The sequence below is a fragment of the Scleropages formosus genome, chromosome 13, assembly GCF_900964775.1.
Source record: "Scleropages formosus chromosome 13, fSclFor1.1, whole genome shotgun sequence".
Lineage (NCBI taxonomy): Eukaryota > Metazoa > Chordata > Actinopteri > Osteoglossiformes > Osteoglossidae > Scleropages > Scleropages formosus.
Genome location: NC_041818.1, coordinates 12291203 through 12314447, shown reverse-complemented (window position 1 = coordinate 12314447; position 23245 = coordinate 12291203). Strand labels below are relative to the sequence as shown.

The 23245-nt window shown below is 51.7% G+C and overlaps 1 protein-coding gene across 2 annotated transcripts in view; it reads left to right on the top strand.

The window, feature by feature from the left end:
- Positions 1 to 23245, top strand: part of mgat4b (alpha-1,3-mannosyl-glycoprotein 4-beta-N-acetylglucosaminyltransferase B) — a 59148-nt gene that overhangs the window by 4461 nt on the left and 31442 nt on the right. The window lies entirely within an intron of this gene.

Below are 23245 nucleotides of genomic sequence, written 5' to 3'. Positions count from 1 at the left end.
TGTCACCCCAGGGACAAGCAAGTGGCGCAGTCCTTCCTCTGCTTTTCCCAGCAAAGCAAATAGTTTCAAATGAGTGTGGTGCCGACTGGGGCCACTGTGGCCCTCAGCCTTTGAGTTGTTTCAAGCGATGTTTTTGAGGGAAACGGCGGTATTCCGTCGCTCGTGTTAATGAGACGCCGAGATGCTAGACGCAGGGATCGACTGGACGGCTGAGTGAATAAAGGGACGAGAGGAAGTCCACGACGCCGCCATTCGGAGTCCGTTCGTCCCGCCGCTGTCAGGGAGGAGGGGTTCCTGCACCTGTACTGCGCGGCCTTGACATAGCGGTGTTCCGCAGGCGTGTTTCGTGTTTACGGCCGCAGCAACAGTGGGCACGCGCAGGTTTTCTCCCCCCCTTTTCAGTTCCTCTAATGTGCTGGGTGTCTCCATTCAACAGAGTCATCGAATTCCATAGAGCCAAATTCATCTGAGAGTTTTGCTTTTGTAGTGACACCAAGCAGGTCTGCGCGTTGGTTCGTTGAACCGACAGCTCGCGATTTCCCAGTGACTCATCCGCATGCTCGCAAACAATCGAGTTCGCCAGCGTTTTCGCTTGCTAGGTCACGTCCTCAAGAGGACGCGGTGTGTTGTGTCACGTTAAGAAAAACAAACCTCTTTCGGTACGCTCGCCGGGCTTCGCTGTCCCTGCTTGCGTTTTTGGGCTTGGCGGCTGCGGAAATTTCTGGCCCTGACCCTGGGAAACATTGCGGCGTTCAGCGTGCTCGCACTTCGGCTGTCCTCTTAGGCTGCTCTCCGGCTGCTCGGGGATCTAAAGCAAGTTCTTCTGTTGTATACGCACTTGTTCTCCGGTGTTTCAAGATGGTTCGACTCTCTACGTGACCTGCTGACCCCTGTAATTACCCCCCCCAGCATTGATCATTACAGATATCATATGTCCCCCTTTTCCGGGGGTGGACGGGATATTCCTAGACCGGACGGCTGAAAGGATGAGCGGGGGGCTGTGTTCAGGGAACTGTGTGTAGAGGCGGTGATCCTAGATGGGAAAAGGTCACTCAAGGTCAGTGCACCAGCTCTCGGGGAACAGGATCGTGCAGAAAGCGGTGTGTGAGTGTTCTGTCTGCGCGAGCCCTTCTGTAGCTGTGGTCTGTGTGGGTGGCCGGGTGTGAATGACTCTGTGTGTGCGCGTGGATTTGTATTTAAAGCAGTTGGGGTGCCGGAGCAGTAGGAAAATACAAGAGATGTTGCTGAACTGTTGCAGCACCGCATCGGCGTCACCGGCGGTATGAACGACGATGTCGACTCGGCGATGTCCAGGGCAGCTCGTTTTCCACAATCCTCCGTCAGAGTCGAGCTTAAATAATTGTGGCGAAAGGAAAGTGAGGAGAGGGCTTCTGGTTGATATGTGTCTCTTCCCTTCTCCCTGCCACTTCCTTTTTCTCACAAAGGTAGCAGAACACTGGCTAACCGAGCCATCATTTTCACTTCCTGTTTGGCACCAGATGTCATCCAGTTCTGTGGACTGAGAACGTCTCTACCGTGTTTCACACACCTTTAAATGAGGGGGGCTAAATGTGCTCGTGCGGCCGTGCCATCTGTGAGGCGGGGGAACCAGCTTCTTCCCTCCGGTGCGAGGAACAGACCGGCGGTGTCTGCAGCTGGCGTCGGCACTGCGCTCTGTGTTTTCTTCCCGATGTGGATGATAGTCGTTTTTCACGGCCCTGCTTGCACACGGATGCGGAGAATGTTTGTCTCAGTGATGCTGTAGCGAGAAAAGCTGATTTTTGGTTTTGCACCGGGGTTCCGCTCCTGTTCATTGGCACAACTGGCACCCGGGCTGGAGCTCAGACAATGCCTCACTTGCTGTTAAATAATATATTCATTCATTCATTCAGGGACAGCTGGTAGCGTAGTGGTTGGAGCTGCTCTTTGGACTCAAAGGTTGCAGGTTCAAATTCCACCCCCAGCTGTAGAATCCCTGAGCAAGGTACTTACCCTAAAAAAATTGCTCTGGCAAAATCACCTAGCTGTATAAATGGGTAAATAATTGTAAATATCTTAACATTTTAAGTCACTTTTCTCCAAAGTGACTTAAAATATCAGCTAAATTAAGACAATTATTTCTTTATTTACCGGTTACGGATCAGTACAGACTACCAAGACAACAGAAGTGTCTGGTACCCTGACTTGTCCAAAACAGCATTGTAGCCTCTCCATTCATCTGTCTTTATTTAGTAAATATTTAAGAGTCATGAATGAAGTAGAACCCCTGCAGGTAAAATCCTTTAATAAAACTGGCACATGTACAGCGTGTGATGGAAGCATAAAACAAACGAAAAACTTGAACCCTAAGGCTACAAGGGTAAGTTTCCCTGCTGCCACACCCCTTACCTGCTGTTCCCACTGCATGGCTGGCTTTGCGGTGAAGGTGGTAAAAAGGCGGTGAGACTTTGTCAAGCTCTACTATCATAACCTGGATAAAGCTGCACTGCTCACTGTGTTTCAGAGCATGTTTTTTGAAAGGGGGAGAAAAAACAATTCTGTTGGTTCAGCTCCTTCGTGGCCAGGCGGTGGCTAATGGGCCTGAGATGACTCAGAATATTTTACAAATGTAAGGGTGTTGTCATTAGTGCTCATCAAGTGCTTATTGAGCAAAACCAGTGCAGTGTGTGTGGGTGGGTGGGTAGTATGGGGGGTGCTCTGCATGTGCAGGGAACCATTCTGACTCTGCTGTAGGCAGCACAGGGCATTGTGGGTGATTTAAGCACCACACCACTACCTCCAGCTGCCCCCAGTGCCCCCCACGGTTGTTGAGGCTGAAAATGAGAGTGAGCACCAGCTGACCCCTGGGGTGGGCGCCAGGGTCCTCTGGTGACATGCCTCCTACTCCTGAGCAAACAAATTGTAATAACGGTGGAAAACTCGTCCACAAGAGTCAGCTTCAGCGGGGGAGTCGGGGGGGGGGTGCGACCTGGGGCCCCTAAAAATGGCAGCTGCGGATAGCCAGAGCGCTGGGAGAGCACGGCCAGGTGAGCGGGGGGGGCTCATGTACTTGCAAAACAGACTCCCTGTAGGACTAAGCTTGAAGCCGTACGACGGTCCCCTCACCATCCCGTGTCCTTCCTGTTTAAGATTGTGACTCCCCCCCGCTGAAAAACACACCAGACAGATTGGGAGCACCCAGGTAAGCAGGTGGTACTCATTGCTTATTAATACGACTGCCGTTTTATTTCCGCGTCGGGGAGAGGAGGGAGGGGAGCCCTGTACCGTGGGCTGGCGACTCAGTGCTTGTCACACTTCGCTCTCTCCACCATATTGCCACGCGGGTCACCGCGGTGCCACCGACTCAGAGCGGCATCACCCTTGCGGAGGACAGGTGGCATCCGCAAGGACAGTCTGAACATGGAGCTGGTTTTGTGCTCCTGTGTGAAAGTGTCTCCTCTGCGAAATCTGCGCAGGATCTGGAGAGGAATGTGATACACGTTCAGATTGCTCCGCTCTAATCTCTTCATCAAAGCCACTCTTGCGGCTGCCCAGCCCCCCTCGCATGTCCTGCCCCACCGACAATCCGGCCTCCAGCTAAGTGCGATTGGAAATCCGCACGTGACGATGGAAAGACCCAGTAAGTGCAACCCGGGGGCTGAGACGGATTGGTGAAGCACCGAGAGCGTGACGTCCTTCGGCGTTAACGGCGTCGCCCGGGTCCTTCGCTCTGGTCTTGGATCACCTTGACTGACCTCTGCTTCCAGCTGTGTCCCTGAAAGCAGTTTAGCCTGCTATGTGTTGGACCTGTTGGACCGGATCCTCTATGGGTCCAATTTGGGAACCGGACCTATTTTAACAGTTGGATTATTTGTGTGTGTGTGGTCTGTCGAGAGCAGGTCAATGGGCGTGGCTATGGTGTGCAGAGGCTCCATTGCTGCTGCTGCATCCTACTACATGGCCATCTGCTTGTGGCTACACAACAATCACTACGTATCAGCAAGGAATAGATTCTCTTTGGGTGTGTGTGTGTTTGCAGTCTGGAGTCTCTGTCTCACTCACACACTCCCCTGATGGGTGAGCTTGTAACAGTATCTGTTTTCCTGGCGCTCCACCGGTGAATGACAGCGATACCATGTGCGGGTCTGCACACATTCGCACTGGCTGTATTTATACTGTCCCCGTCCTCTGCGCTGAGGGTATTTTTGTCCTCCTTCCCCTGGCCGTGTCTGTGGGACCCCTGCTGCGTTCATCCATCTGCGAGGGACGTGTGCTTGTTACCGAACAATAGGGCCTCGGAGCCGGGATGGTTTCGTAACCGCTGCTCGTTCTCCGAAAGAAGCGGTGCGGCCGAAACTGGGGACTGCTGACGCTCACGTGGAGGAATCCTAACGAATTTTGGGTCTTTCTTACTACCCCTGAGCTCTACCGTGTCTGCTGCGAGGTCCTCGGCCGTGTTTGGGAGAGACGTGTCTGCGGCGGCATCTCGGTATCTCCACCAAGAGAGACTGCAGTGGGACGTGTTCTGGTGCCCCTGCGTGGGGCAGGTGGAAAGGGTAACGCACCTGTTCAGAGAGGCTACACAGCAAAGTACCTGCTGGCCTTCCTGCAGACACAGTATTTGCTGTTAGCAAGTACCGCTTTTACCGCAGGACGCAATTACTCTCTGCCAAGGAGAGCAACTCCGGCCTGGCTGCGTTTTGCAAATGTAAAGTTCTTAAAATAGTTCTAGATCCGAGCGGTCGGTGTATCTAAGCGGATAAAAAAAACTCAGATCCTATTAAAGCATTTAAACTTAAAACAATCATTCCCAGTTTTTTTTTTTTTTTTTTTTTTATCACATTAGTTTGGATTTTGAAGTGTCTCTGCGGTGCTTCCAGTGGGATTTCAAGCCCTACGTAACCAAGTAGCAGGAAGGAGACGAATCTGAGAGCTTTGCTTTGGTAGGCACGGAGCAGTTTCCCCCCCTATTTCTGTTTAGAAATGCGGTATTGCCGTTCAACGCAACTTCCATGGTGTAGTTCATACAGCTGGATGTGATACTGAGCAAACTGGTTTTCGTACTTGTTGGTTTCGGGCACCAGGGTGGCACAGCGGGTAGCACAGGTGCCTCACTGCACCAGGGCTGCGAGTTCCGAGTTGGGTTTGAATCCAGCTTAGTCTATGTGGAGTTTGCATGTGTGTCCTCCAGGTGCTCTGGTTTCCTCCCACGGTCCAAAGATAAATTGCCTGTAGTGTGTGTGTTACATTGCTGTGCTGTATATTCGATGTGGTGTATCTACTGACTGATGCTTTAGAAAAAAGCTAAATAAATGAGTATAAATGTTCATCCCCTAACCTTTCGGGCACAAACTGCAATTCCTGCCCTCCCTGATGAGATGGACTTTCAGTACGGGAGAGCTTTGTGGGCACCCTCCTCACCACGCGCGCACACACACAGAAGCCTCGCTGTTCCATCAGCCGCAAAACATGCGAACATCCCCATCCTCTCCAACAAAAAGCTGCTTCTGGACGTGAAAGCGCTCCGTCCCGCAGGAGCGCGGGTCCATTTCCTCACCGCCTGAGCAGCCGGGGAGCTGGAGAGGCTCTCCCCAGGGGCCGCTTACCCGTGCCCAAAGCTGTGTCGCCCCAGCAGCCCCCGTGCTCAGCGTCCCCACCGTGCAGTGGAGTAGAGGTGTGTAATTGCCTGCTGTTTAACTAGTCCAGACATGTTAATGTTTAAATGGCAGCTGTGTGTAAATATTCCCTGAGAAATGGTTTCTGCTCACTGCTCTTCCCCGCTCGCCACGGCCAGGCCCCCGCAGCACCTTCTACCGCTGCTTCATTCAGCGCTTTCGGATCACGAGGGGCTTGGCCTCTCGCGACGTCACCCGGGATCTGCTCTTCATCGACCAAGTCGCCATATGTTGTCGCTTTCCCGTTGTATTTGGCCGTCGCTCTTCGGCTGCGTTGTCGTCACGTGGCGTTTCGTGTCCGTGGTCTCGCTCCCGGTTGCTTATCCTGTCTTTTGTTCCACGGGGGGTGTTCCATATCGCACTGCTGTCACTCTGGCTAATTGAACGTAGTGATATGTATGCGTTCCTCTCGCTTTCTGAGACTCCTGTCTGGGCCCCGGACGCTGACCTTATGTCACTATCCATTTATTACATTTGCAGTCATTTAGCTGGCGTGGCGTCTCCACAGCGTCCTGTAGCGAACAGTAGGTGATTTCCCTCGCTAAAGCTCATCGTCATGCTGTCGTCGTTTTGTAGGTCGAGTACAACAGATGCACTGCCCTATTAGTGAGGTGTATTGTTTTTTATTTATTTATTTGGCACTTTTCTCCAAAGCAACTTACAACAGCTACTATTTACCCGTTCATACAGCAAGGTAATTTTTGCTGTATCAGCCAGGGTGAGTACCTCGATCAAGGGTACTACAGCAGGAAGAGTCCAAAAGCAGGAGCTCTAACCACTGTGCCATCTGCCAAGAGGAAGACTTTGGTCCAGTTCCAGTGCCACGTGTCCCCAAGCATCTCCTTTCCATTCGCCTTTATTTATTTAGCAGACGCTTTTCTCCAAAACGACTTCCAATGAACTCTATGTAGTGTTATCAGACCACACACCTTATTCACTGTGGTGACTTGCACTGCTAGATACACTACTTAGAATGGGTCACTCATCCATACAACAGTGGAACACACTATGGGGGAACCTGAAAAACATGTCTTTGGACTGTGGGAGGAAACCAGAGCACCCTCAGGAAACCCACGCAGACACGGGGAGAACATGCAAACTCCACACAGACTGAGCAGGGATCAAACCCAGGTTCTCTCATACCACCCAGGTGCTGTGAGACAGCAGCGCTACTCGCTGTGCCACCGTGCTGCTGTGCTTCCCAGCCTGTAAACTGTGGAACATAGTTGAGCTGTGATCCAGGCGCTCTCGTTTATTTCGATTCACTCTCTAATGCGAGGTTACGCTATACTTTACATTGTGCTTTGGGTACACAAGACTTAGCTAAATCCTAAATGCCTGTTTCAAGGGGTCGGGGATTAGCTTTTACCTCCCCTCCTTGGTAAAATTGAGTTTTTCCTCTTTTTTTTTTATTTTTATTACGGCTTCTGGAAAAGAAGCACTTGCTTTTAAAAATGTATTATTTGAAATAAAATTTGACTAATGTCACTGATCTTTGCTACTGAGGCAACCACCTTATTGAGGAAGCCTTGCGACAACTGCTCTGCGACGGTGCCCAGAGGAAGGGTGGTGTGTTACAGTGCTCGTGATAACGGGCATTAGGGACGTCAAGTGTTTTCCCACATGAAATGATGAGCGGAGCTGCGGTGGTGTTTACGCACTTCCTGTCAGCTCTCATCTTTGAGGCTCCAAGTTTCCCGTCCTTTAATGTCCCAGAACCCGGCGCCCCGGTCCCGCTTAGCATCCTGGGAACGCCGTTCTGTCGGTTGGCCTATCGCCATGCAAAGAAACACCCTAGTGCGCTGGTCATGCGGTTGTACCTCTGTCGTGGAAGGTGGACTCGGTGGCGCGCCCATGGTGGAGGGCCTTTGCTGGGATGCAGCTACAGATGCGGCAGCGCAGAGAGCAGAAGTGTTTGCTTTTTCCATCCACAACTGGATGACGTTTTCTGCCTTTCTTCACCCCCAGTGTGAAAATCTCAGCACGTGGAAGGTGGAATTGTGGGATTACTGGATTTACTGCGCGTGTGGTCGGCTTGATGAGCGAAGGAGGACCAGGCAGAGGAGTGCAGAGGAGGTGGTGAGGGCTGGCCTCGGGGACAACAGAAGGGTGATGGGAGTTGGACCCTCTCGGCACCTTGGGTCTTGGTGGCACAGCAACACAGATAGGAGCAGAGTGCCTGAGTGTGATGCAAGCAGCGTCGGCCAGCCGAAGAGGTCTGTGCTGGTCCTACTGGTTCCGAACCGGTCAGGTCCCACCAGTCCCACAGCTCTGTCCTGCACTTCATGCCAGTACTAGTGTCTCCTTCCCACGGTCGTAACCATGGAAACTGTTAGGTGAGAGAGATCCGGTGGCCACGCTGTCCATCACCGCCGTCCAACACCTTTATAGTAGCGTGGCTTGAGGTGGTGTCGGGGAGAACGTGACTTCTGTACCCCGTCGCGTGCGGGACCAGCGCTTGCTGTCATTTGGCCACCAGTTTAACCCAGTGGCGGTGTGAGATTCTCTGTGACCGACAGTACGTGCTGACGATCGCCCGCGATGGAGCTCAGGAGGCCTCCTCTAGAAGAGACGGCAGAACGCGGCACCCCCGACCTCAGGTGACCGTGGAGGATGGGATGTCCTGGACCAACCTACTGCGTTCACGGTTCACAGCTGGGTTAAGTGGTTTTATTTCTGACAAACCGCAGGATTGACCCGGAGCCCGTCTCCGGAGCCTGCTGCTGCGCTCCTCGGCCGGTGGCTCATCTCCCGGACCTCGCCCCGGCTACGCCGCTCCTCCCCCCCGCTCCCCGTCTCTTTTCTCTCTTTGCTGTGGTCAGGCACATGGTTTGCCTTCCTCACACGACTTCAGTCACACATAAATATTTCACTCCGCAATAGATTAACAGGACCACCCCCCCCCCCCCTGCCCCACCACTCCCCTACTTCTTCCCCTGACACAGGTTCTAATGCATTACGGTACTTGTCAGACTCGGAGGAAATGGGTTTTCCCGCGGATTCCTCCAGCCGCTCCGCTTTTGAACCGAGCTGCGTTTGCAGAAGCTCAGCTCCTCCCGCGCCGCTGTAGTAGCTGACCTACGATCGGTGTCGCGAAGCACTCGCTGCAACACGTATAGTCGCTTTGCTCCTCCCGAGGCTGGGCCTCGCACGAGGAATGCGTCCTGTCAGCAAGTAGATCATTCACAGATGTTAAGGAATGTTTGTTGTTATATTTTTATCATGCGCTAACATGTTAATTTTTCACGTGTTTTGACGTATTAGTCAAGTTTGTTTTCCAGGCGTGTGCGTGGGAGGTGAACCTAGATTTACGTCCTTGGTTGGACCGACGATAAATCCCTTATCTTAAAGGCGCACGTGTGATAGAGTGGGACTGCTTTTGAGGAAGGTGCTGACTTTTGAACCCTGTCAGTTGGGCATTTGTTTCAAGCCCGTGTCCCTGTCACGTGATGGGTGTGTGTCGTTCGCAGCAGTTACCTCCCCACAGTCTCCTCCACACGAGGCCCAACTTCCCTTTATGTGCGCCGTGCTGGTTGCCCCACGTGTCCATGCCAACTGGTGAACCCAAGTTGCTTGTGCCACATTTGTGACTTTGCCCCCCCCCCCCCCCCCCCCCCCCCCGGCCAGAACCATGAGAACTGTATCGTTAATTTCCATTCATCACGTAACTTCCTCCAACATGTGGGTTGTGTTCGGGGTGGTGTCTCCTCCCTCCCGAGCTCCAGCGCAGGAAGCGTGCTTCTCGCAGCTATGTAAATGTCTGCGTTTGATGTGCTAAGATCTGCACTTCTGTGTTTGCGGAGAGCGGCCATTCGAGCGCGGGCGGTTTTCCTGCGGAACGTTCCGGAGTGCGTGTTGGAGCCCGGGTTTCTGCTCGCGCGGTGATGAACGTGCGCACGGACGCGTTCTCATCAATGTTAAAATGCGTTAACATCGGAGCTGAAACGGTTGGAACGCAAGTAGAGCGCGAATAAACAGTGCTCAAAATAGGACGTGTTGAGCGATAATAAGGAAACACACACACAGAATGCGGTTGTGTGATAACGAAGAGCACAGTGAAGGGTGGCAAAGTGATAATGGTAACTCGGATGCCCCGATAGCGCGGCTCTGTGTGCGCAGTTCACGTCCAAATATTGACGTGGGTCACCGTGTGTGTGTGTTGATGATAAACCTAATGGGATTGTTTATTTAATGTGTTTTGCAAGATCCGGATCTTTAATGTGCCAATTAATGGACTTAAGAAAGTCTCCTCAAATGCTCGATGATTCATTTCCTAATTTTCCGCCCCTCGTGGCTCTGTCTGAGCTTCCGATTCCCAGGCCAATTCGAGACGTTTCGGAGACGAGGCTCGGCGTTATCGGCAGGATTCGATTTCGCTCGGTGAAATTCGTTTTGAGAAGGGCGCACGGACCCTTCGCGCACGGTGCCGGAATCTTCCGCGTCTCCCTTTCGAAGACCGCGCTGGAGCTGTGTGCAGGGTACTCTTACGCAGGCTTGAACTCAGCACGGGCCTGGATGTGAATTCCTTGCGTGTCGTGTCTTGGCGTGTCGGTTTGAAGTGCGCCACGAGTATTACTCCGACTGACCTTTTGCCGAACAAAGGCTGAGAACGAGAACGCTCTTCCTGAGATTATAGCAATCGTTCAGTCAAATGGCTTTCTGATGCTGCGCTGAGATCTTCTTTCATGAGATAAATGCTCCCGTGAGGCTACTGAGTGGTGAAGCCATCAGCGATATCCGAAGTGCTGTCCTGCTCTACTGTAGCGCTCAGGGTTCATTGCGGAAGTGTCTCGGCATCGTTTGCACCCTATGTCCGTCCCCTTTCGGCAGGAAAGGTTAAGAAAGATGAAGGTAGTCCGTCCGTCCGTCCGTCCCCTTTGTTACTTCGGAAGCCGTCTCCAAGTGTGGATCCCAGGTTCGAAGCGGAAGACAAAGTTGTGAGGTTTCTGGGATGCTTGGTATGATGTCTTAGTCGTACACCGGTCTTTGGCTGCCGCTGTGGTGCTCATCATCGCTCTCTGTCTACACTGTGCAGAATGAGTCACGTGTCTGGTCTGCTGGCAGCCGAGGGGTCAGTACAGCTGGGATCCACCAAAGGAAAACACCGGTTTCGGCGCTGTTCGCACCTCCGTTGTTTATCTGAGGAGCTACTGCTGCGAATCGAAGCCTTTCTGCTTCCAACAGGAGCTGGCCGTTTCTTCTCGGTGACATCCTTTTCTTCGAAACCCTGGGAGCCGCTTCTCTGGGTCATATCGGAGAAATCGGAACTCGAAATCGACATCGCGCAGCAGTGCGTCATCGGTCTCCTTTGATCCGGCGGGTGGACGAATTTTGGAGAAGGCACCGACACTCGCACCGACCCCACAGTGGTCTCGCGGCGCACCAAGACGAGGCCCGTTGCGCACCGGTGTGCCGCGCTGACGCCGGTGATGTTTATCCACAGTGCTGCAGAGCGTAATTTACGTTTGCTGTGGTGCTTCGAGTGCTAAGCTGTTTCTGAACAAGCAGGAGAACGGATAGCGTCCGAACCGCCGGCACGAGCCGAGAGCCGAACCTAAAGTTCGCTTTCGCTGAGGTCGTCCTCAGTTGCTTAAGCCTACGAGCGGTAGAACCGCCTCGTGTCTCGGACAGAACCCGGCATTTCCGGCTTCCGGATGTGGCACGTCTATCAGTTCTAGAGATGACACCAGGGAGTATGTCAGAGAGTAGCCTTGAACCATGTAAACAAAGGGATTTACCCAAGGAGAAATGGAATCAGAAATGGCTGGCGATCATGTCTGTCGGCCTCCGGAAACATAAGGAGATTAACTTGCACGAATTAGGCTTAACGATGCCTGGGGGTCTTATATTTCAGCTAATGCATAGGCCAAGTGCTCAAGTCACGCAAGGCCTGCTTCCCGCCTGTGGAACATGTGCTTGGAAGATGTGTGCGTCTCTAGGTCCGTATGCAGCTGCGGTTCGGTTTACCGAATCGCGCGGTTCTTCCGTAAAGGTAAATCACCGCGCTTTCACGAACGTGTTCATCTCTTGAGGTCGAAGGTGGATGTTAGAGGTCAGATGCTCAGGTCTTTCCAAGCAAGGCTCAGATAGATGCGGGTCTGCTGGTTCCGTCTGCTCCTCGTGAACCATCGCTTTCTTTAACGAGAGGGTTTATCTCTTCCAGGGAGTTGTATCAGCCACTTTTGCGCTGCAGAGCAGCCTCCGTGCTCCGGCAGCATGTGGAACCGGTGGGGTGTGGGGTTAAGACCCTTAAAAAATGCTGAGCCGCAGCATTCGGGGAGGGAGCCTTGACCCAGTGGACTTCCTTTCGTAGAGGAAGTGTAGTTTCCTCCTTTAGGCATAAACAGGCCAAGGGGTCAACGGGCTGTGGAAAGAACATTGTGACCCCAGAAACAAGCTGGAGCGATCGGTCAGATTCTCCTGTTCTGGAAAGCTGGCCTCATACTCATTCCATTTCTCAGCACTTCCGTAACTAGAAACTGCTCTGCTCAAAATGAATCTTCATCGCAAAAATGTCATCGTTTTAGAAAAGTGTTTAATTGAGAAAAGGGTTAAAACGGTCACTCGCTCACACCACTATGAACGTGATGTAAAGCACGGCGACCGAGTGACCGTTGGCCAGATGTGTCTGAACTCTTATGACGAGCGGTATCTATGGGTCGGCTATGGCTGAGAACCCTGGGTCTGTCGCTAACCTGGGAACTTTTCGTCGCTCTTAGAGTTGATGGTCTGACCCCGTCGCACCAGGCTTTCTCCACCTTCATTAGGACCATCAGCAAGCCGAGCCGTCGTTCCGGTTGCATTTCAATTTGACTCCAGCGTTTCCGTATTCAGGTCGGTCCTTGAGTTATGACACTTCCGACTTACCGTGGCCGTCCCCTGAACCTCATTCTATTACTTATCAGTCCCAACCTTTGGTCGTAATACCTAAGCGTGACCTTTCCATCTGCTTCACAACAACATCGGGTGGAGACGCTGCCACAAGGCGCTTTATTGTTTCGGTCTCACTCGGTGTTTGGGTGTCTAGCAGCAATTATGGTTTGTTTGTCATTCCCTAAGAAGGTCCTTTATATTTAAAATGTATGTCAAGCAAAAAAAGTGAGTGTTTGTTATTCATTAATGAGTTCGGCACAGAATTAACTACACCATTCATAACTGCTTGTATAGCATGTATATTAATAATGTTCGATATTGGTATTATTTAAACACGAGTAATGTGTCAAACTAGTGGGGGGAAAAAAATCAAACAATGCCCTTTATAGCAGGGAATATTGCGTCACGCCACATTGCATTCATGCTTATGTCTCCTTATGGTTCGTATAATACGGTATAAGGGGATCTTTGACTAACGATGACGTCGACTTATGAGCGCGTCATCAAAACGGAACCCCCTCGTGAGTGCAGGACCACCTGTAGTGTGAAACACAAGCGTATTTGAGTGCGAGGAAGTCCTCTGAACGCCGGTTTTTCTGACGGGCTCTGCTTCCGCCGCTCGTCCGGCGCGCACCAGGTGTCTCCGAGAGCCCCCTTGGGGAGCGAGCGGTTTGCTCGAGGCCCGTCTCTGAGGTCTGTGCTGCCGCAGGAAGTTGGCCAAGACCATCTGGCTTTGCCATGCCTGCGCATCCGGCACTGGCACGCTCTTCTTGCCCGTCGAACGAAAGCAATTCGCTCCTATTCTCTAATCTAATCTATGCTGCATTAGTGTCATAATCTTTGGCTAATCTTTGCTAATCCCGTTAGAGCTGCAAGGTGTGATGCTCATCTAATGAGATGTGGCCGCGTACCGCGGTACTGCGCGTGCGGGCGGGTCCTCGCTCTGGGTAAAAACACTCGCAGGCCAACACGCATCAGCAGATGCACATGCTATCTGACCATTTCTCAAACCTTATACTGGTATTTTCACACTGATTACCATATTTGGAGACGCACGCTTGTCCCCCAGTATTGCACAGGTATGTCCGCGGCACCAGTACGGGTCAAGTGCCGGTTTCTCCAGACTGCCGTCGCCCGTAAACCGATAGCTGAATAATATCTGGGCCGATAGAACGGTTGCCAGCAGTAGCCAATAACGCCAATAATGTTCCTTTTATTGACCGAGATAAATGTCAGAGCTGATTTGACCTCCTCGACCCTACGTCCCAGGAGTGATTCTCATATTTGCGTCCCTCCCGTGCGGCCGTGAGGAGGAGACCGGACCGTGGCGTGCGAGTGGCTAAAGCGATGCCCACGGAGATGCGCTGTGTTCACGTCCGCTTTCCCTTTGCCAGCTTCCCTCTCTGACGGTCCGGAGCAGCGTTTCCGTTACCCGATGTGGAAAGAGGGCGTTCTCTCTTCTCTTCATCTTGCCCCGAGTTGTTGTGCTTCATTAGTGCTTTATTAGCACCATCAGGTAGTAATTTATACTGCCAAATAATAAGGGGGGGGAGAACAAAATTACATTAATAGTATAATTAAATAATGTTGTTAGCGTTATATTTATCGTTTTTGTGTCATCCGTTAAATAGAGACACTTGGTTTGCATACACAGCCTCTCTCGCCTTGTCTCTCCGTCTCCGTGTGGCACTGGGCCGGGGAGCCGTCGCTGCAGCAATTTCCTGCCAAACTAGTCCGGTCTCGTTTCTGAAACTGGTGAGGGATGACCCCAAGCTGTCGGGGGGTAGCACGTTGACAAATTAACAGAAAAGGGAGGGGGACGGGGACGGGACGGGCGAGGAAGTCTCTGCCGCACGGGTCGCACCAACGCGGGCCTAAACCCGAGACGGGACTTTATCGGCGATCTGCGTTCGCCGCCTTTCTGATGGCACTTTTTAGACTTGGGCTGTTTGTTCTGAAGAGGGACTCGAGGGAATCTCGTTTCGTGTCGAACGTCACCTCGCCGCGGAATTCAGCGCTGCGCTGCTTCATCTATTTGTCGGGCTAAACGGCCGAATGGGGAGAAAGGTGTAGGAGGGACTGGGGCGAGGGAGATACGAGTCCGCCGTACGCGCGGACCGAGGGCATGCTTCCTTTTGGCCGCGTCTTGGCTACTTCGTGGCGGGTCGGGCAGCTCCCTGCTGGGCCGAGCGCTCCGCACTGGAGGCGTCTCCTGGCCTTTGCTTCGTAGCAGCAGGAGACGCACGCTGACCTGCTGGGATTTATTGGGCCTCCAGGGCAATGAGGCATAAAATGTGTTTTCTATTTTTTCCTCCCTAAAAAAAGGCTTAGAATGATTTAGGCGACTGGGGCTGTTAAGAGCAGCAAAGCTGAGGTTTCCGAAGCAGTAGCTTGGGGGGGGGGGTGCGATCGTCTGGCGTCGAGGCTCGACGGGCGCTCGGCTGACGGGAGGAGCCGATTCTATGGACCATGAGGTGCAGGAGCAGTGAAATGTACTGTCAAGGCTTGGTTAAACTGGCAAAGCGAAAGCAGCAGATGCTCAGACAAGAAGAACTGAACTGCGGGTGACTGCGACTGAGGGGAAGGAGGCTAAGTTTAACCACTTCACCATGTTGTTGTCTAGGGCGCTTAGGGAGTTGGTTGTCTGACATCACCCTGTTGCACCATGCTCGCTCTCTCTCTCATCACTAGGTCTTACCCAACTTACCAGAAAGCCTTCGGCGAAACCATCGGCTGAGGCAGGCGTGGAAGTGCTGACCGACATCTGCACGCGCTCATCTTCTCTTTTTACCCGTCTCTCGTAATGTTTTGGGAGCGGTGACTCAGAGGGTGTCTCTGCCTCTCGTACGATGTAGGGTCACAGGACGGACTCGAAGTGCTCCGTTTCCCCACGCGTTCTGGAGAGCGCGTTCCGGAAAGCTCTAAATTTCCAAAATGCGAGTCGGAGGGTTGAGGAAGAGACGGCTGTGGAGGTTCGTAGCTCGTGTCCTGTCATGATGGGGCAAATGAGCCTCATTAACGGCTGAGGAACAGAAAGAGGTCACGCTCAAGGCAGTCTCGCCACACCAATCCAAGACATGAGCGTGGGTTGCATCACCTCCGGCACGACCTTTTCCCCACTTCGCATGTAATGGATCTCTTCGTTATGGAGCTGGAGCGATTTCTTGAACAGGCGGTGGGCAAGACTCTGCGGCTAAAGGCCCCGGACAGGTGAAGATGTCATCTGAAAGCAAAGTATGGTATGATCTCACCAGGTGACGACGTACCGCTCCACGCAACCCTTGTGGGGACAGATGCCTTCACGGTCTGCTGCGTAGGACGGACTGCCCTTGGTACGTTTCCATTTGGGGATGAATATGCTCAACGCTGGAGCCTAAGATGTCACGTGGTGCTGGAGCACGATGACGCAAAGAGGAACCGCCCTCAACTTGGACACGGAGGAGTACTGAGCCTCTCCGTACGCTTGAAGCGTGAGGGAAGAGTAGCGGCGCCTTTCGAGAGGCTGCTTTGGGGTATTCGTACTTGGCACGAAGGTTACGTGTCTACGCGCCCTGCACTTGTGGGCTGGTGCCCTTCTACTTGGCTTCAGGCTTTTCGCCTGTTTTGTTGCGTAATTTGGTGCGTCTGTGATTATGCATTAGTGTTTATGCGCTCTTCGGTATTATTACTTTTGCTTTTATCCAAAGAGACTTAAGGTAGTTGACCCATTTATACAGCAGGATAATGTTTATTGGAGTAATCAAGGGCAGGTACTGTAATTAAGGCTACCATTGCAGGAGTGAGGTTTCTACCAAGGGTCACGGCAGCAAAAAGCGGGCCTTGAACCGCTAACCTCCCGCTTGCAAGTCCGTGTCCTTGACAACTATGCCGCCTCCTGCCGAGGCATTATCTACCCATAGCGTGTATGTATTACGGTACTGCATACGGACCCGTACCTATATTGTTCTCAATGTATAGTGCCTCTCATGCCAAGGATCTGTGTCAAGTAAAAGCCCAAATGGGGGGGGAGAGGAGGAATATGTGTTACTTTAATAATCATATCTTGGGGTGGCAGTACTTCACCTAAATGCCTTCGTATGAAAATTTGTAACGTTGTAGAAAGGTGTCAAATGAATAACGCAATTTAACGTTTTTGTTACAAAAATTTGTACTGCATATCACTCTTTTTGAAAAATATTCCACGTTCTTTAAATTAGCAGATTTTGCCACCAGGTTCCAAGCACCGAATATTCCAGTACGTTTTAGGATCTGATGCTTTCTAGAATGTTCTGGAAAGTACCAAACTAAAGCTGACACTCTAGAAGAACTAGCGGTATTTTTGCGATCAGTATACTTTCAGTAATCATAGTCAATGCACAAATCGACATTTTGTTGCATTGTATTATAATGATAATCGTAATAGTCACATGGCTCACTTGCAGTTTAAGAAGGGTGTGGTACTGTTCAAGTGAGCAGTAGCAGGCAGATGAGCGCCAAGGCTAGTCTGTCCAACACGTCCAGCTGGAAATGGTGAAGACCGGAGGAGAGAGCGGGACCGCACCGGTACCGTATTCGTGCTCCGCGCTGAAGGAGGGCGGGATACAGCGAGACGGTAAAAACGGAGGAAACGGGGGGAGGACCGGAAACCCAGGGCTTACTTCTCCGTTGATGAGGGTGATCCCCGTGCTCCTTGCAGCTCGTCGGAGTGCCCTCCCTACAACGCGCGGCACGCGCCTGTGGTTTTACCCACCTTAGCAGCGCTGTGGGATGCCTGTCGGGTGCACGGGGCCTGCCCGCAGACATTCCCGTTGGGCTGTTTAAACAAGACTGGCCTCGGAGGGCTTCTCTCAAAGAGCCGTCTGTTGAGGTTGGACTTTTCACGCTTTCCTCCGCGTTCCTCTTTCCACTTGCTTGTGTTTGACTTTCCAGAAGTTTCTGTGTAGGTATTCGGGGGCCTGGCAGGGACAGGGATTTGGGAGGATTTTTTTTTTTTTTTTTTTTTTTCTCCCAAATAGATGTGGGCAAAGCTTGGTCTGCCCGCCTGCCGCGGCTGCCTGTCTGAAACGCGACTGAAATACGCCGCCTCATCCGTCATGCCGACGAGCAGAGCGCAGCCTCCCAGGGTGTGTGTCTGGGGAGAGGAACTTGTATCTCCAGAATTTGACTGTGGCTGTGCAGGTGACCCGCTGTGCCTGTTGCCATGTGATCGTGCATTTTTTTTTTTTTTTGTGTGTTTTTCAACTTGGTGAGCAAAAGATGGCCTGAAGTTTGTTTGGTCCAGAGTCCCCCCCCGATTGGATTTCTTCAAGGTCCGAATTAATATTTGCCATATTTTCATTTATGACGTTTTATGTGGCCGAGATGCATTTTGCTCGGACGCGCACCTTTTCGTCTCCTCTACCCTGCTCTCCTTCCTCCACTCTTCTTTAACGCTGGCGTGGGACACACTCACGAACGGGTCCTGGTGGACAGAACTAAACTTTGGCTGCCTTGTTGAGACAAGGAATAAATGACATGTTTTAACGCAGCCTCAGTGCGTTTTACTCGTCTGAGGTTATAGTTTCCACCCTAAATGGAAATATTCTCTCTTTCTTCATCAGGTTCCGGACAGAGATCGAGTCTTTGAGGGTTTTTCGAAGCTTCGGGAACAGAGGCACAGAACTATGCGGGACGTTTTACTGGATGCGCCTGCATCCGATGCTCTGTTACAGCGGAGCGATGCTTCTGTCCATGCTTCAGGTGCTGATGTATCTGAAGCCGCAGTTGGTTTTTCCACATATACTCTGCGTTCCTGCTTATTTCAGATTATGCGGCTTTAGGCTGCAAAAGAGGGAAGCGACGTAGACTGTGGAAATTTTGCCAACTTTCAAATACCACAATCTAATGATACAGCCACAGCCAGACATGCCCTAATGTAGACGTATGGGGTCGTCCTGAGCTCGCCTTCTGTGTTTGTCTCCACTAGGACTGTAAACATTGGAAATTGTTCCACCTTGGAACATCCTCGCAAGATAAAATGACCTTTATAAGTTTAGCTTTTTTTTTTTTAAAGAAACTGAAAGTGCAAGAGTTGTCTTTATCATGAACGTCATGAAGTATTTGAGCTTTGAGTTGGGCTTAGGAGCAATGTAAGTATTCCATTACACTGCCTACTCAGTGTGTGTGTGTGTGTGTGTGTGTGTGTGTGTGTGTGTGTGTGTGTGTGTGTGTGTGTGTGTGTTCGATGCTGCAGATGTTCATTTACACTGGCAGGATGTCCTCGTTACAGAATCTTTTCAAAGTCAATAAGGTTGCAGTCCGTCAGGCTACAGTTGATGGCATTTTAGGACCTGCTCTGTAGGAAGTGGAGACTATTGTCCATTGGCTATATTCCAAAGTGCTTTAACCGCGTGTCCTTGGGCATTTAATATCTCTGTGGAGTTTTTGATCGGTCGTCTCTCTCTCTGCTCCTTCTGGTTAGTTCGGGAGGAATTTATGAATGGCTCATCCCTCATGCACGCTGTCTACGGTGAACGGTTGGCATGATTTTAGGTTCTATTTGTTGTACAATAGTGATAAAAGTGTTGAACAGTGTAAAGGACTTCTATATTAACGTGATTTACCGCAACATTTCTGGGTAACTGTTAACTGTGGTCTTTCATTTTATTCTTGTACTGTACATACATTTCCATAGTAATCTGTTGAGTTTAAATAGAAGTTTTGGAATCATGTAGGTTATTCTCTTATGTCTCCAAACACAAATTAGGACACAGTAACAGCCTGAGGTTTACCTTTTTCATGAGTGACCTCATTCTGACCAACAGATTGCGATGGTATCGTATACTGCAATCTCTTGAATAGCAAGCGTTCAATCTCTGTCGGCCCGCGGTCGAGAAATCGCAGGTGTTTGAATCCCCTACTAAGCTGCCATCACCACAATCACATTCCTTCTTTTAATCTCATCTTTTTTTTTGGCTGATGCTTGTTTCCATAGCTAGTCCGTGTTTCCGTGATCGAGGATGGAGTCGAGTCCAGTCTAGTGGGTCTCCAGGCTGAAACCAGCACCAGCTTCAGGTCTGTACTGGAAATAGAGATCTGGAGCAAAGCGATCTCAGCAGTAAAGCACCTGGATAAGGTGGGGAAGCTCACCATTTAGTCCAAGCAGAATCTTCATCTGTACATCTCCCAGTGTTTGGTCCAGCGTGTGGCGCATAGTAGCACTGGCCAGTACTCATCTTTAAACATGGGGAGATGGGTTGTGTTCATGTATTGCAAGCAGGTTGTTGGTGAAGTTTCTCCTCAACGTACGTGCAATTTGTCTTAAGCTCTGCACTCAGTGGGGAACATGGGGTGCATCATAGAGGGACATGGTTGGCTGTAGATGAATCTGCAGTGGATATGGGTGTTGCACCCAAGGTGTGAATGAAAGTTTTAGCTTGGGTTCAGTTAGACTGTAGGGTCTGCCTGGATATAGATGTGCTTATCCCGCTCCTCTAAATGTAACGCCACATCCAGAGGCTGTGCCTGCATTTGATCAAATTCATTACACGCTCTGATGCTTGCTCCATCCTCGTACACACCCCATTCTTCTGGAAATTATATGCTAATGAGACTGTGTCACAATTTTAAAAAAAAAAAAAAAAAACAGCCAGAGGAGGTGCTCCACCGTTAACCAGGTTCCACACTGCTAGTGGTGAACCAAGCTGATCAGAGCCAAGGTGGCCTGGACTTCCGAGAACGGACGCTCGGACTTGCTGAGACCGCACCTCGAGAGCTGTTCTCTGCTTCAGAAACCACTGGTCGAAACTGTAACCTAACGCTCTTCACAGTGAGAGGTGCTTAATGATTTCACATGGGTCTGAGGAACACTACATTAAGGAACTACGAACAGCGGCCCTACGATTTCACACCGGACTCATACTTGTGCTCGAGTCTGGACGGATGCCCTCTTGGCTACGCTTAACCCTGGATCTTACTGGACTAAACTGGAACGTGCTGAATTGTCTGTCTGGAAGTGCTGCTGTCTCCTCCTAACTCACAACTCAGCAGTGTTCATTTCCTCCAGCTCTTCTCGCTCCAATTTCATTTTCACAATTCGGAGTCGGAGGTCATTTCAGCTGCCGCCACCATCCCATCCCATCCTGTGGCTGTGTCCCTTGATAGCGCGGCCCACCTTTCACGAACCCGTACTGGATGACTGGGATGGGATCAGCCGCTTCCTTCCTGTGTTTGAACTGCAGCCCTTGCGTATCACGCTTTAGGACCGGAGCGCTCGCAGACGTCCTGTCGGCCCCGTGAATGATTTTTCCTGTTATTCCGTGGTCGTTTCTGGGTTTTTCTGTGTTTTCTACCCTTTGGAAACCGTCTCGTCTCGCTCCTTGTGAATCCGAGCTTCGACTGATGGTCGAAAGAATCCGAGCCGAGCGTGGCGCCGGGCCCGCAGCTCCGACAACGCCTCCGCCATCTGCCGCATGCAGTCGAGAGGGAGAGCCCAATCTGTTCAAGGAAAAGGGGAAGACAGGGCATCGGGCCACTCCCAGAACTCCACACCGGAACAACCAGATTGATGGAGAGGCGAAATGGATCCATCGCAGCCTTAATCTCCCTGAGCCCGGGTGACCTGCCAACGAGAGAACAAGTGTAAAGGAAGCTCCTGCCGCTCTGTGGTTTGCCGCGTTGTCCGGGGCAGATAAAACTCCTCGTATCGCTGCCCCAATAGCTCCGCTTTCTCCGTGGAAACTGCTTCCTGAATCAATGTGAATCGCATTACTGCTCTCCAGTTCCCGTCAGCCTTGTCAGCGGGCAAGTATCTGCAGCCCTCTTCTGGGCATATTGCATTACGGGTGATTCATGCCTCGGCCGCTCACCATGGTGGGGGACCGCATATGGCGGTGCGCTGCGTTCGCCGGTGTCTCGTGGCAAATTGGAGTGACCGCAGTGCAACGAGACATCTGGAGCCGGCACTGTGTGTGTGTGTGTGTGTGTGTGTGTGTGTGTGTGTGTGTGTGTGTGTGTGTGTGTGTACACACACACACACGCACAGTGTCTGAAACCGCTTTTCCCAAGCTGGGTCGCGGAGCACCGGAGCGTAACCCGGCAACACACGGTGCAAGGCTGGAGGGGGAGGGGACACACCCTGGACGGGACGCCAGTCCATCGCAAGGCACCCCAAGTGGGACTCTCACCCCAGACCCACCAGAGAGCAGGATCTGGCCAAACCCGCTGTGCCACCATGCCCCCCCCCGGCACTGTACAACTAGCGGTGAAGTTTTACTGAAAAGTTTCGAGGTTGTACCTGTCATTCCTTGGGTTTGGGAACCTTTTTCCTGATCAACATACCCTCCTTCACGCTGGACTTTTTGCGGTGATCCAAAAACTTGTAGCGGTTTTTAATTTTCCCGTTAAATTCAACATCCTATTTAGGGCAGAAGCTGTACCTTTTTTCCACCTCTTTATCAAATGAAAATTTCCTCCTCTATAAATTTATTGCGATTCACATCCTCGATTGAACATTTCGAAGGTTTCATAGCCGCCACTTCCGAGTTTTCCGCTAAATTCAGCCGCTTGTCTTTGTCGCGCAGTTGACCAAACATCGCCGGCAGCTGCCGTCGCGAAAGAGTAGTTCAACTATCGGGGGTGACGACTCGAGGACCTAACGGAAACGAGTCCTGCTTCTGGTCCGTAGTCGCTAGGCCGTGCCGTCGGATCCCCCGGCACCGCGCAGCCGCGGCACGCGCAGCTCTTGTCTATTAATCAGTCAATCTGGCAACATTTCAGCGCTCAGAATTGCTGCAGTCAATGGTTGCAGAGCAGCCCGGTGCTGTGGATCCCTAATGACCGCTAAGGCAGGGATTACATACGGCCATGATTCTCTGTAACTGGACAGTGCGTGGGCCCCTGGCAGCGGCCGGAGGCCTGGAAGCAAGCGGTGAGGGATGTGCCAAGGCGAGCGCAGCAGCGCGCAGCTCTGCTCTAGGAAAGTCTGTCCTGGAATTTAAGAGCGGGTCGCCGACGTCTCCGAGCGGGAGCGAGCCGCCCTCCGTTCGAAATGAACGACGTCGTGAAATGTTCTCTTTCGTTTTATGGAGCACGTAAAAAATGAATTACATAAATGTATTTATTTGACTTATTTTTTATTTTCCGACGTGTAATCCTCCGAAAGCCGCAGTGATTACAGGCGGGCGCTTATTGCCCGCGCCTGCGTGAACGGCGACGAGAGCCGACCTGGAGGAGGAGTACGGGGAAGATGTGATTTTTCAGGGCTGGTAATGTGCTCCAGGTGGAGATTACAGCTCCGCTTTGGCTTTTTTTGTTGCGGAGGGAGGTGGGAGGTAGGAAGTGGCGGGTGGCGGTTGGGGGGGGGGGCAGCTGCCGGCCCAGAAATGAGCGCCTTCATCCGAGGAGGCGTTCGCAACGCAGGGGAACTGGGGAAAAGGCAAAGCGTCGAAAGCCCACGTTGACGAGGGGTTTCGCTCGGATCCGACGGGGAAACGTCGCTGCTCGGAGGGCCCTTCGCGGCCACGGCCGAGTTGCGTAATGCAGCGAGTCGGATCACGTCGACCCTCCGTTAGCTGCATGTTCCAGCTGTCGTAAGCGAGGTCACGCTAGACGTGTAAATATGCAAGACCCGTATGGTGTCGGGTGTTTTGAAGAATCCCTTATGCAGCATGACCATCGGCTCGACGTGTATATGATCCTTACCGAATGCGTCTGTCCCAAGCTTGACCTGGAATTTCCTCCGTCTGAGGTTGGACCTATAT